This window comes from Leptopilina heterotoma, unplaced genomic scaffold (genome assembly GCF_015476425.1).
Source record: "Leptopilina heterotoma isolate Lh14 unplaced genomic scaffold, ASM1547642v1 Lhet_114, whole genome shotgun sequence".
Lineage (NCBI taxonomy): Eukaryota > Metazoa > Arthropoda > Insecta > Hymenoptera > Figitidae > Leptopilina > Leptopilina heterotoma.
Window position 1 is genome coordinate 5,943,311 of NW_025110833.1, and position 11,160 is coordinate 5,954,470.

At 23.1% G+C, this 11,160-nt stretch overlaps 1 long non-coding RNA gene across 1 annotated transcript in view; it reads right to left on the reverse strand.

The window, feature by feature from the left end:
- Positions 1 to 11,160, reverse strand: part of LOC122506916 — an 87,887-nt gene that overhangs the window by 43,736 nt on the left and 32,991 nt on the right. The gene's annotated exons all lie outside the window — the stretch shown is intronic.

The window sequence follows — 11,160 nt, forward strand, 5'->3', positions numbered from 1 at the left end:
TAGGAAGATGCTGCAAATAAAGACTATTATTTTTATCTGCAGTATGCAGCAAAAGAAGATGTTGAAGAAAAACATGATGATGCTGCTAATAAAGAAACAGAAAAGCAAGCTGCAGATAAAGGTAAAACAGCAGTTTAAGATGTTAAAAACAAAGATGATTCAGATAAAGATAAAAGTACAAAGAAAGATGTTGAACAAGAAGATGCTGCTAATAGAGAAACAGAAAAAGAAGCTACAAATAAAGATAAAAGAGCAAAGAAACTTGTTTTAGAAGAAGATAAAAAAGAAAAAGATGCCAGCAAACATAACTAACTCAAGAAAGCTACTAAAAATAAAGAAACAGAAGAAAATGCATCTACTAAAGAAAAAGAAGATGCTGCAAATAAAGTAAAAGAAAAAGCTGTTGCAGATAAACATAAAAGTGCAAAGGAAGTTGTTAAAACCAAAAAAAAGCAGGAAAAGATGCTGCAGATAAAAATAAAGAAGAAAAAGTAGAAGCAAAGCGTGAGAAATAAAAAAAAGATGTCGAGGATAAAGAAACAAATAAAGCACCAAAATCAGTAAAGAAAGAAAAAGTTGAGAGAAAGCAAAAAGATGTTGAGAACAAGGGTAAAAAGAAAAAAAAGCAAAAGAAAAGAAATGAAGAGAATGAAACTTTTAATTTAGAGTATCTTTACTACCACCCTTTTAATGATCAAAGAAGAAAACAAACAAGCACTTGTTAATTAATCTGCTGCAGAAAAATTAAATCATCCCAAGAAAGAAGCTCTCGCTCAAAAATTCGCAAAAGTACAAGAATGCAAAATTGCTAAATTGCAAAAATGCATAAAATTAAGTACAAAGAATAGAATACAAGAGTTGAAGATAGAAATGCAAAAAATTCAAGACTATACAAGAATAAAGATAAGGAAACAAAAAGTTTAATTCAAAATTCTTTACCCACTGTCGCCAAAGTATATAAAAAAACAGAAAAAGAAGATGCAAAACAATTAAATTACGGAAAACAATCTCCTTAAAACAATGTTCAATAATAATCTCACCACGAGATAAAATTAAATGGAAACCGAAAGCAAATAACTACATTCAAATAGAGTAAATATTTTCTCTTTGTCAATTCACGTGGTTGAAAACACAATTTTTAAAGTGTTTCCTCTTTTACTCTCTTTCTTCTTTTAGAAAAAAAAAAACCTTTTTCTCCTCTTTTCGAAAAAAAAGAACCTCAACAACCTAAGTGGGAATAATTGAGGTCGAATAAAATTTAGTCAATTTTCCATCGGTAATCCTTTGAAAAAGGCTTTGTCGGAGAAAAAACAATCGATAGGTTTGGCCAGGCGCAGAGCAACAGTGTAGCATACAAAATATGTCATGCTGCATCGTTATAGGTGTGTGAGCACGTGACCACCATTATTGATCGTCGAAAGTGTAACGACAGGAGAAATAAAAAAAAAAAAAAAAAAAAGAAAGAAAAGAAAAGGAATCACGACTCGTGAAATTCAATCGTTTTACACCTCTCTTGTATATTGTCAATAGTAGGCGACAATCTTTGAAAAGAAATTAGCAGTGATATTGTGAGAGAGGTAGGGGAGAGAAAATAGAGATATTGCATCAAGTTTCTTTAAATGATTCTTCAAATAATTTCATTTTCTTCTTCATTCAAATCAAAAATGGAAAATGTTTTCAATGAAATCAAAAATTTCATTCAAAAATCAGAAATATCTCATTTGAATCGATTCATTCATTATGAAACGTTGGAAGCTCATAATTACGTAATTATTCTGTCTCGAGAGTTTTTAATAATTAGAAGTCGCGTTCCGAATACATAAATATAGACATGGCAAGAAATTTGACTATAAAATTGTTAAGAGACGATTTTTTAAGAACTTTCATCATGACATACTTGACTTCCAAGATGTTCCTTCTGATCTCTTGTTCGGACAGATTCTAGTTAATATTGAACGTGCTTCGATCTACATCATAACGGGGCATATAATTTATGCAAATTGTCAGTCTCAATAGACCTCTCTCTCTCTCTTCAAAAATTGCAAATCATTTCATCATTTTTTTTTTCTGTTTCCTTTATCATTACAGAATGTAATTCCTCTTTTTCTCTCCTATCTTCATATTCAATGCGAAAATCGAATTTCAAAATTTGAAATAAATTGGAATAAAACTAAAACAAATAAAAATTTTATTAGAAAATAATTGCGAGGCAAAACTCTTGAATTTGGAAACTCATATACAAATAATAAAAACCTCGCAAAAATTCCAAATGCAAAAATTGAAGTCAAAAAGCAAAACTCATAAATAAAATAAGGCATTACTTGGATACAAACAAATATACAAAAATTAAAAAGCAAAATTAAAATTTGGAAACTCATGCCTAAAATAAGACAGTGTCTGAATTTTAAATACTACAAATAAAATTTGAATTTTCACTCAAGAAGCTAAATTTCGAAAACTCATACTCAACTCTCATAAAATTATTTCTTTCTTGCAAATGATAAAAAACATACAATTTATAAATTTTATTATCATTACAATTAATACAATTTAAATTTTTATTTTCGTCTCTCTAAATTTATTAGAATAAAAAAATGTCAATCCAAAATCCTAATTGTCAAATTCATCTCGTTAAAAAGAGAAAGAAAAAAAAACGTTGCAAGTAAAAAAATGCTATAAAAATAATAGCAAACGTTAATAATATTATAATAATTATTATTTAAATATTCCGACAAAAACAAATTTGATAATTAAAAAAAATTAAATTTTCATTTTTTATGAAAACAAGAAAAATATTCGCAAATCCCAAAAAAAAACCGTGACTAACATTATTTCGTAATGAAATTGATCACGACGTCCTTTATATAGAATAGAAAATAATATTTTTTTATATTACTTTTTGATGTTTCATCCCAGGTTTGCATAAATAATGTATGCAAAATTTCATGTGAAATTTTTGAATAATTTCAAATTTTTAAACTAAAAAAAGAAATACTCCTGGGATTATTTACAAAAATGTATAACCTTAAGTGAATATTATTCATGATTAATTCCTCAGTGTCAATCGAATTTTCATTGAATGGAAAACAAAATTTCGTATTAGAAATTTGAAAAGGAAAAGAATGTTCTCGAGGGAAAGAAGAAATTTTCTTCTTTTAAAAAAATATCAATTTCTATGAAAAAAATTATATTTTTCTCTTATAGGGGAAAAAATTTAAAACAGGAATTTATTTATTTATTTACAAAGAGGAATTCAATTTTTCTTTTTATTGAAATAGAAAATTTCTTTCAAAAAGGGAATAAAAAAAATAAATAAAAACGAATACCAAAATTGAGAAAAGAATACTAAAATAAAAAAGAATACTAAAATAAAAAAGAATACTAAAATAAAAAGAAAACTAAAATTAAAAGAATACTAAAATAAAAAGAAAACTAAAATAAAAAGAAAACTAAAATTAAAAGAAAACTAAAATAAAAAAGAACTAAAATAAAAAAGAATAATAAAATAAACAAAAAGGAAAATTCTTTTTCGAAAAGAAAAGTTTCTTTACAAAAAGTACGTTTTTTCGAATGAACGTAAATTTCTTGAAAAGAAAAAAAAAATTTCTCCAAATTCCAAATGGTGAAAAATTCTATAGAAAAACTTTTTCTTGTAGAGAATAAATAATTAGATTCGGAATTAAATTAATTAATTAATAATTAATTAATTCGATTAAAAATTGAATAATTAGATTTAAAAAAATATATTTTTCTTTCGTTCGAGAATGCTTGAAGAAGAAGAAAAAAAATTCATGAAAATTTGTACAAAAGTGCCTACATTTCAATATTATTCTCAATAATTATATAGAAGCCTAACATGTCATTCCATGATCCAGTGTCAATTATCAGTTCGAAGCAATTACACGGGACAAAGTTATACATGACGAAAATTTCGAGCAACGAAACAGAAGCAAATAATAAACATTAAGAGTCAACATCTCGAGGGAAATATCAATTTAAAAAAAAAATCAAACCACTTTTTCTGATCAAGATAAATATTTCAATTCACAATTATTGAAAAAATGATTTTCTTAATTAATTAAATTAATAAAATTCATTAAAAATCGAGTTAGATCGAATTAAAAATTAAATTAATCGAATTTAATTAATTGAATAAGTCGAATTACTTAAAAATCGAATTAAATCGAATCAAAAATTAAATGAATCGAATTTAATTAATTAAATAAGTCGAATTACTTAAAAATCGAATAAAAAATTAATTGAATCGAATTCAATTAATTAAATAAATTAAATTAATTAAAAATCGAATTTAATTAACTAAACAAATTGGAATAATTAATTGAATTAATTGAATTAATTGAATTAATTAAATTTAATTAGTTAAATAAATTAAATATAACTAATTAAAATCTAATTAATTAATTATTTTCAACGCAAAATCCAAAAGAAATTTTTTTTCAAAAATAAGAGAAGAGAAATTTCTTTTTCAGAAAAGTGTCAAACAAAATTAACACTTCTCGTGATACCCCAAGAAAATCCATCCCAAACTGGTATTTACAGAATATTGTTTCTGAATAAAAAAAAAACATCGAAAAACTAAAGAAACTTAAAATCATCACAAAAAGAAATAAATGAAATAAATGAAATAAACGAATAAAAAGAAAATTCCAAATACAGTAAAAAATTAAAATTATTATAAATAGATCATCATTGTTGCTTATACAAGTCTCAAAAAATAAGTCGAATTTTCGCGATAAAGTTAATTAATTTACGTAATTAATTATTATTATAATTATTACCATTAATATTAAAAAAAAATATTAAGATAAGGCCCATAAAGTCCGAAGACATAAAGATATGTAGAGTTACGAGTATTTACGCTTCCCGTAATTTAACATAACTTTATTGTTTTGTAGTTTTGAGCTGAGGAACAAACATTTATCGTCTCTTAGATTTGAGGAAATTATAACATAAAAAAATATTATTAAAAAAAAAAAAGAAGAAGAGTGAAACAAATGAGAAAAAAACCATTAAAAAAAGAAACAAAAAAAATCGTATCCATATTTTCTAGCTTTTACTCAACATTTAAATAAAATGTGTATATATAAATAAATATTTATATTTATTATTTGTATATTTATATATACACACACAAGCAAACACGAATGCAGACAAAAAATTGCGAAGTTAACTATATTTATAGAAAATACTTTAATAAATATGAAACAAAAAATGATATTAAACGAGAAATCGATTTGAGTGTATAATATATAATTATATAAATTTATGAAAAATGGTAAAAAAAAATTATTCATTACTTAACATTTAAAAAATTTATATGCGTATATATTGTACACGAACATTAACGGGTAGATGAAACATTTACTATTATTATTCCTACAGTGAAAAAAATTTGGGAAACTCGTCTTTTCTCTTTTTTACTTTTTTTTTATTCTTTCTATTCTATTTCTATTTTTCAAATTAATTAAATTAAATAATTTTTAAATTTTTTATTTAATTAATAAAAAAATATATTTTTAATAATTTTTCACGCAAATATAACAAAAATAAGATTGAAAATTTCAATTAAAATTTTATCTTCGATGACAAAAAGCAAAAAAATAGAAAAGAATAAGAGTAAAAATGAAACAAAAAACAAAACGTAACAAGTAGAAAATTTTCCCACATTTTTTTCATTTCAAGAGATCGTCCCTACTTGCGACTTATTAGTTTATATAAGAAAATAAAAAAGCATTTTTGAATTGTATTTTAGCAAAAATGACAACTACTATAATATATATGATCGATTTTTGAATAATTGCAAAAGTAGAATGCGATCGTGAATTTAAAAAAAAAAATAAAAAGAAGACAAAACACATAGAAAACTCGTATTTATATAAATAAAAAATAGTTAAGGGGTTTAATAAAAAACAAAAAAAAAAAGGTAAGAATATTCTGCATGACTAAGTAGGGCTATGCTACCGCATCGAAGCAATACGAAAAAAAAGAGCAAATATAGAATTTAAATACAAAGAAACAAATTAATGCAGAAAAAAGTAAACGAAAAAAGATTAAAAAAAAAAGTTTAATTTTAAACTTTAAAAAATGTAATTTAAAAAATTTAATTTAAATAATTCTAAAAAAACTGAATTTAAATAATTCTAAAAAAAACAGAATTTAAATAATACTAAAACAAATTTCATTCTTATAATTTAAAACAAAAATTTTAATTCGAAAAAAAAATTTAATTTAATTAATTCAAAAGAAAAAAAAAAGGTAATCAAGCATTAAAAATTAAATGAAAAACCTAGTACAAGATTTTCCAATTACACACAAGCTTTCAAGCTTCTATTACACACATGTTACATAAAAAATATATATAAATAATATTACATCAAGTCCCAGAGACGTTGGAAATAAAACAACATTTTTCACCACCATCACCTCCACCAGTATCAATAAAAAAGAAAAAGAAAAAAGAAAAATAACATATACATCGAATTTTTCCTGACATGTAAATAAAAACGTTGTTTTACTCAAAACTCTATAATAATGACTGACGATCAGTCTGCGAATTTCTCTCTCAATGTATAATAATGTGATACTTCTCGAGATTAGTTTCTAATACCAAAAACACTTTTCTCCATCGTGGGTGTGTACGTCTTTGGGATTGACGCATATTGTAAAAAAAAAATTATGCCGACTTTCCTACTCAGAAAATATGACCTTATGAATATTATAATTACAAAATTTAATTTATAAAAAAAAAATTAAAAACTAAACTAAAAAAATTTATTTCTTTCGTTTTAGGAACGAAAGAGATAAAAAAAAACAGTCTATAAAATTTTTAAAAGTAAATCGTAAGAAAAATTATTTCTTCAATTCAAACGGAAAGAAAATAAAACCCAAAAAGTCGGAAAAAGCAAACAACAAACATCGTAAAGTAAAAAAAAAAAATTCAAACAATTGGTAAAAAATAATTGAAAAAATAAAAATTTGATTGGTAAAAAATAAATTGAATAAAAATTAAAATTCGAATTGGAAAAAAATTAATTCACAAAATTAAAAATGAATAAAGGTAAAAAAAATTTCCAGAAAAAAAATAAAATTCAAAAAGTCATATTTTGTGAAAGAATACACAACTTATATTGTTATTAAAACTTATTCTAACCGTAGTGCTAACTGAAAATGTACTTAGCATTTACGTAGAGAACACTAGATAACTATTAATGCCTATGTACGACTTCTGTCTTCGGCTCGGACTTTTTTTCAATATTTCCTTTCTTTTCTCGATACTTTCAATTTTTTTTTTTTTTTTTCTAATTATGTAGAAATGAAAAATTATTTAAATTCGATCTTGCTCAAAAAAAAGGACTGAGAAAATGAGAGAGAGAGAGAGAGAGAACGAGAGAGAGAAAATAATCATAAAAGTATATGAGAGAGTGCAAAAGAAGAAAAAAGAAGGTCCGAGCTGCACAGATTTCGCCTAAAAGGTAGTGATATACATATAGACTAAATAAAAAAAAAGTAGAGTGCTAATGATTAGGTTCTTTCAATTTTACGCTCAAAACTCAATGCGACCAACGATCGGAAAATTTTTACATTCTCATTTTTTTATGAAACTCACTCCGTATTAAGTTAAATGAAATTAAAATTTAATTATTATACAATGTTGCTAATTATTGTTAATTATTATTAATTACTACCAATCATTATCTTTAACTATTAGTAATTACTACTAATTAATATTAATAATTATTATTAATATTAATATTACTATTAATAACTACTACTAATATTAACATTAATAATTATTATTGATTAATGTTTTAATAATTATTGTTAGTTTTACTAATTATTATTATTATTACTAATTTTACTAATTAGTACTGATTACAAAATTACCAATGCGAGTAACATTAATCGACAATTGATATTGATCAGTGTGCAGGAAATTAATTTTCGCAACTTTCCATTCAAGGATGTTGAAGTTGTTGACAAGTGTTTTGTTTTGTCAACTATTGTAAAATGTGAAATTACAATAATTACAATCGAAGATAATTATAAAACTGTAGAGTATTAATTGCAACTGGAAAAATGATAATTAAACAACCGCAGACAATTAAAACGGTGAATTGAACATTACAATCACACTCAATTACGTAACAGTTAATCGATAATATATTCACAGTCACAAAATAATTTTTCATCTATTTTGACTAATTTATAATTATCATCACAAAATTAATTATCACTCACAAATCGATAATTACGATTACGAACTAATAAAAATAATAATTGCAATTTTAACAATTAAGAAGAGACAATTAATTTAATAACTATATGTTTCATTAGTTAATGAACTATTTAATTCATTAATCAACTGGTTAATTAATGGAAAATTTGGTTAATTTACTATTCAATTAATTAAAGTACTAGTTAATTAGTCTTTTGGTTAAATAGTTTTTTAGTTCATTAGTCGAGTAGTCAATTAGACAGCTGGTTAATTAGTCTACTAGGCAATTAGTCTACTGGTTAATTAGTCTACTAGTTAAGTAGTTAACTGGTTAATTAGTCTACTAGGTAATTAGTCTACTGGTTAATTAGTCTACTAGTTAAGTAGTTAACTGGTTAAGTAGATTACTAGTTAATTAGTTCGATGGCTAATTAGTCTACTAGTAAATTTGTCTTCTAGTTAAATAGTCTATTAGTTAATTAGTCTAATAATTTATTTATTTATTCTAGTATTTAAATAAACTACTACTTAATTAATCCACTAATTAATTATTCTACTAATTAATTAATCCACTAATTAATTATTCTACTAATTAATTAATCCATTAATTAATTATTCTACTAAGCTATTAATCCATTAATTATTTATTCCACTAAGCTATTAATCCACTAATTAATTATTCTACTAATTAATTAATCCACTAATTAATTATTGCACTAATTAATTAATTAATCGACTAATTAATTAATCCACTAATTAATTATTCTACTAATTAATTAATCCACTAATTAATTATTCTACTAATTAATTAATCCACTAATTAATGAATTTAATATCAGTCTATTACATAAATTATCTACTTCTTAATTAATAAATGAACTAATTAATCAGTTAAACAAGAAATAATTTTTTGCAATAATTTGTTGATTAAAATAATTAAGCAATAATTAGTCAATAAATAATTGTACACCAGTAATTTTTTTTTTCTTTCTGTGCTTAAAATAAATAAACTCAAATTTATTAATCTATTTAAAATAATTAAGAAAAAAATTCCAATCATTCGTCGACGAATTTATTTCCAAAAAAAAAATTCCGATCGTTCGTCAAATTGTGTTGAGCGCCATTTTGAAAAGAAAAAGTAGAAGACGTACTTTGTAGCACGGTGTGAAAATAAAAAAAAAATTTGTTAGTGACGCTAGATGATTAAATTTAAGCTTCTATTTCTCACTAACGAGAAATTCATTTATTACTAACGATATTTACATACGTTTGTATTAATTTTTAAAACTAGAACTAATACAAAACTCCATTGTATGAAGACATTACGCAGAAAGAAAATAAGAATTTTGAAAAAGAAAAAAAAATGATGAAAAAAGCAAAATAATAATTTTCTTTTTTTCTTTTTATTATTGCGAATGCTTTTTTGTCACTTATAAAACACCAATAAAAAAAATGAAATGTTTTTGTGTGAAAGGTTAACAAAAAAAAAAACGAAACAATAATTTACTTAACACTCTATGAAAAAAAAATGTTTTTGTAATTTTTGATTTTCTGTCTCTGTATATCTTGTCGAATGATCTATCTCTCTGATTGTATATCGGGCCTTTCCTCCAAAAAAAAGAAGAGAATAAAAAAAACTAAAAATAAAAATAAAAAAAAAAACACTTTACCAATCTCGACATATTTCTGATAATGTTGGATATGGTAATGTTACGACAAAAGATGAGAAAAAAAAGTTAATTGAGCATTGTTATCTATGTAATACAACATAGGATGTTTTGTATTATATTTTCATAATAAATAGAAACGTAGAAAAAATGTATTCACCATATTTGTGTTTTAATCTCTCATTATATTAAATAAGGAGAAAACAATTTACAAATTTCCCAAAATACTCCTATTCCTTGGCTCCAAGAAAATCTTTTTTCTTTTTTTTTTTATTTATTTATTTTTTGACAACAGAAATTAAAATTAAATTTTAGCAATAAATCTATTTTATAAATTTTAGCAATAATTTTTTATTAAGAATATTAGCAATATAGTTTAGCAAAAAATATTTTATCAATTTTGTCAATTAGTTTTTTTTAAGAATTTTAGCAATAAATTTTTTGTTATAAATTTTAGCAATAAGTCTTTATTATAAATTTTAGCAGCACTTTTTTTAAAGAATTTTAGCAATAAATTTTTGTTATAAATTTAATTTGATTTATTTAATTTATAAATTTATTATAAATTTTGGAAATTAATTTTTATTTAGAATTTAAGTAATAAATTTTCGTTATAAATTTTTTTATTATCAACAATAAGTCTTTATTATAAATTTTATTAGTAAATTTTTATTATAAATTTTAGCAATAAATTTTTATTTTAAATTTTAGTAATAAATTTTCATTATAAAATTTTTATTTACCTATTTTTATCTATTTTTAATAGTAACTAATTGACGTAAAATATATTCAAATCCTTTTTCTTATTCATTTTAACAATATTATTTGTAAATTCCCTTTTATTTCTTTATTATTTTTTTTATTATTTTTTATTATTAACTGAAGTAATAAATTTGAATTAATTTAATCATCACACGTGTATTGGGGAATATTTTCCGTGTGTGGAAAATATAAAAGTGGAGTATCTGCGTACTTTACCGAATGAGGGTTACAGACCTCGTCTATAGAGTTGGTCACGTATTAGCACTCGATGCTGTGCTCTTAGCTTGTATATCCGCTCCAATACCAACAACTTTTCATCGAATTCACCCTCTGCAATTTGTAATTAAAAAAATTTTTTTAAATTTTCCTCTAAATTCATGAGTTTTACAAAAATGTTCCATTTGAAAAGATAAACTTTTCAAAGACGCTTTTGTAATTCACTTCTTCTAAAATCTCAAGAAAATGTTTGAAATTAATATCATTAATTTAATTAAA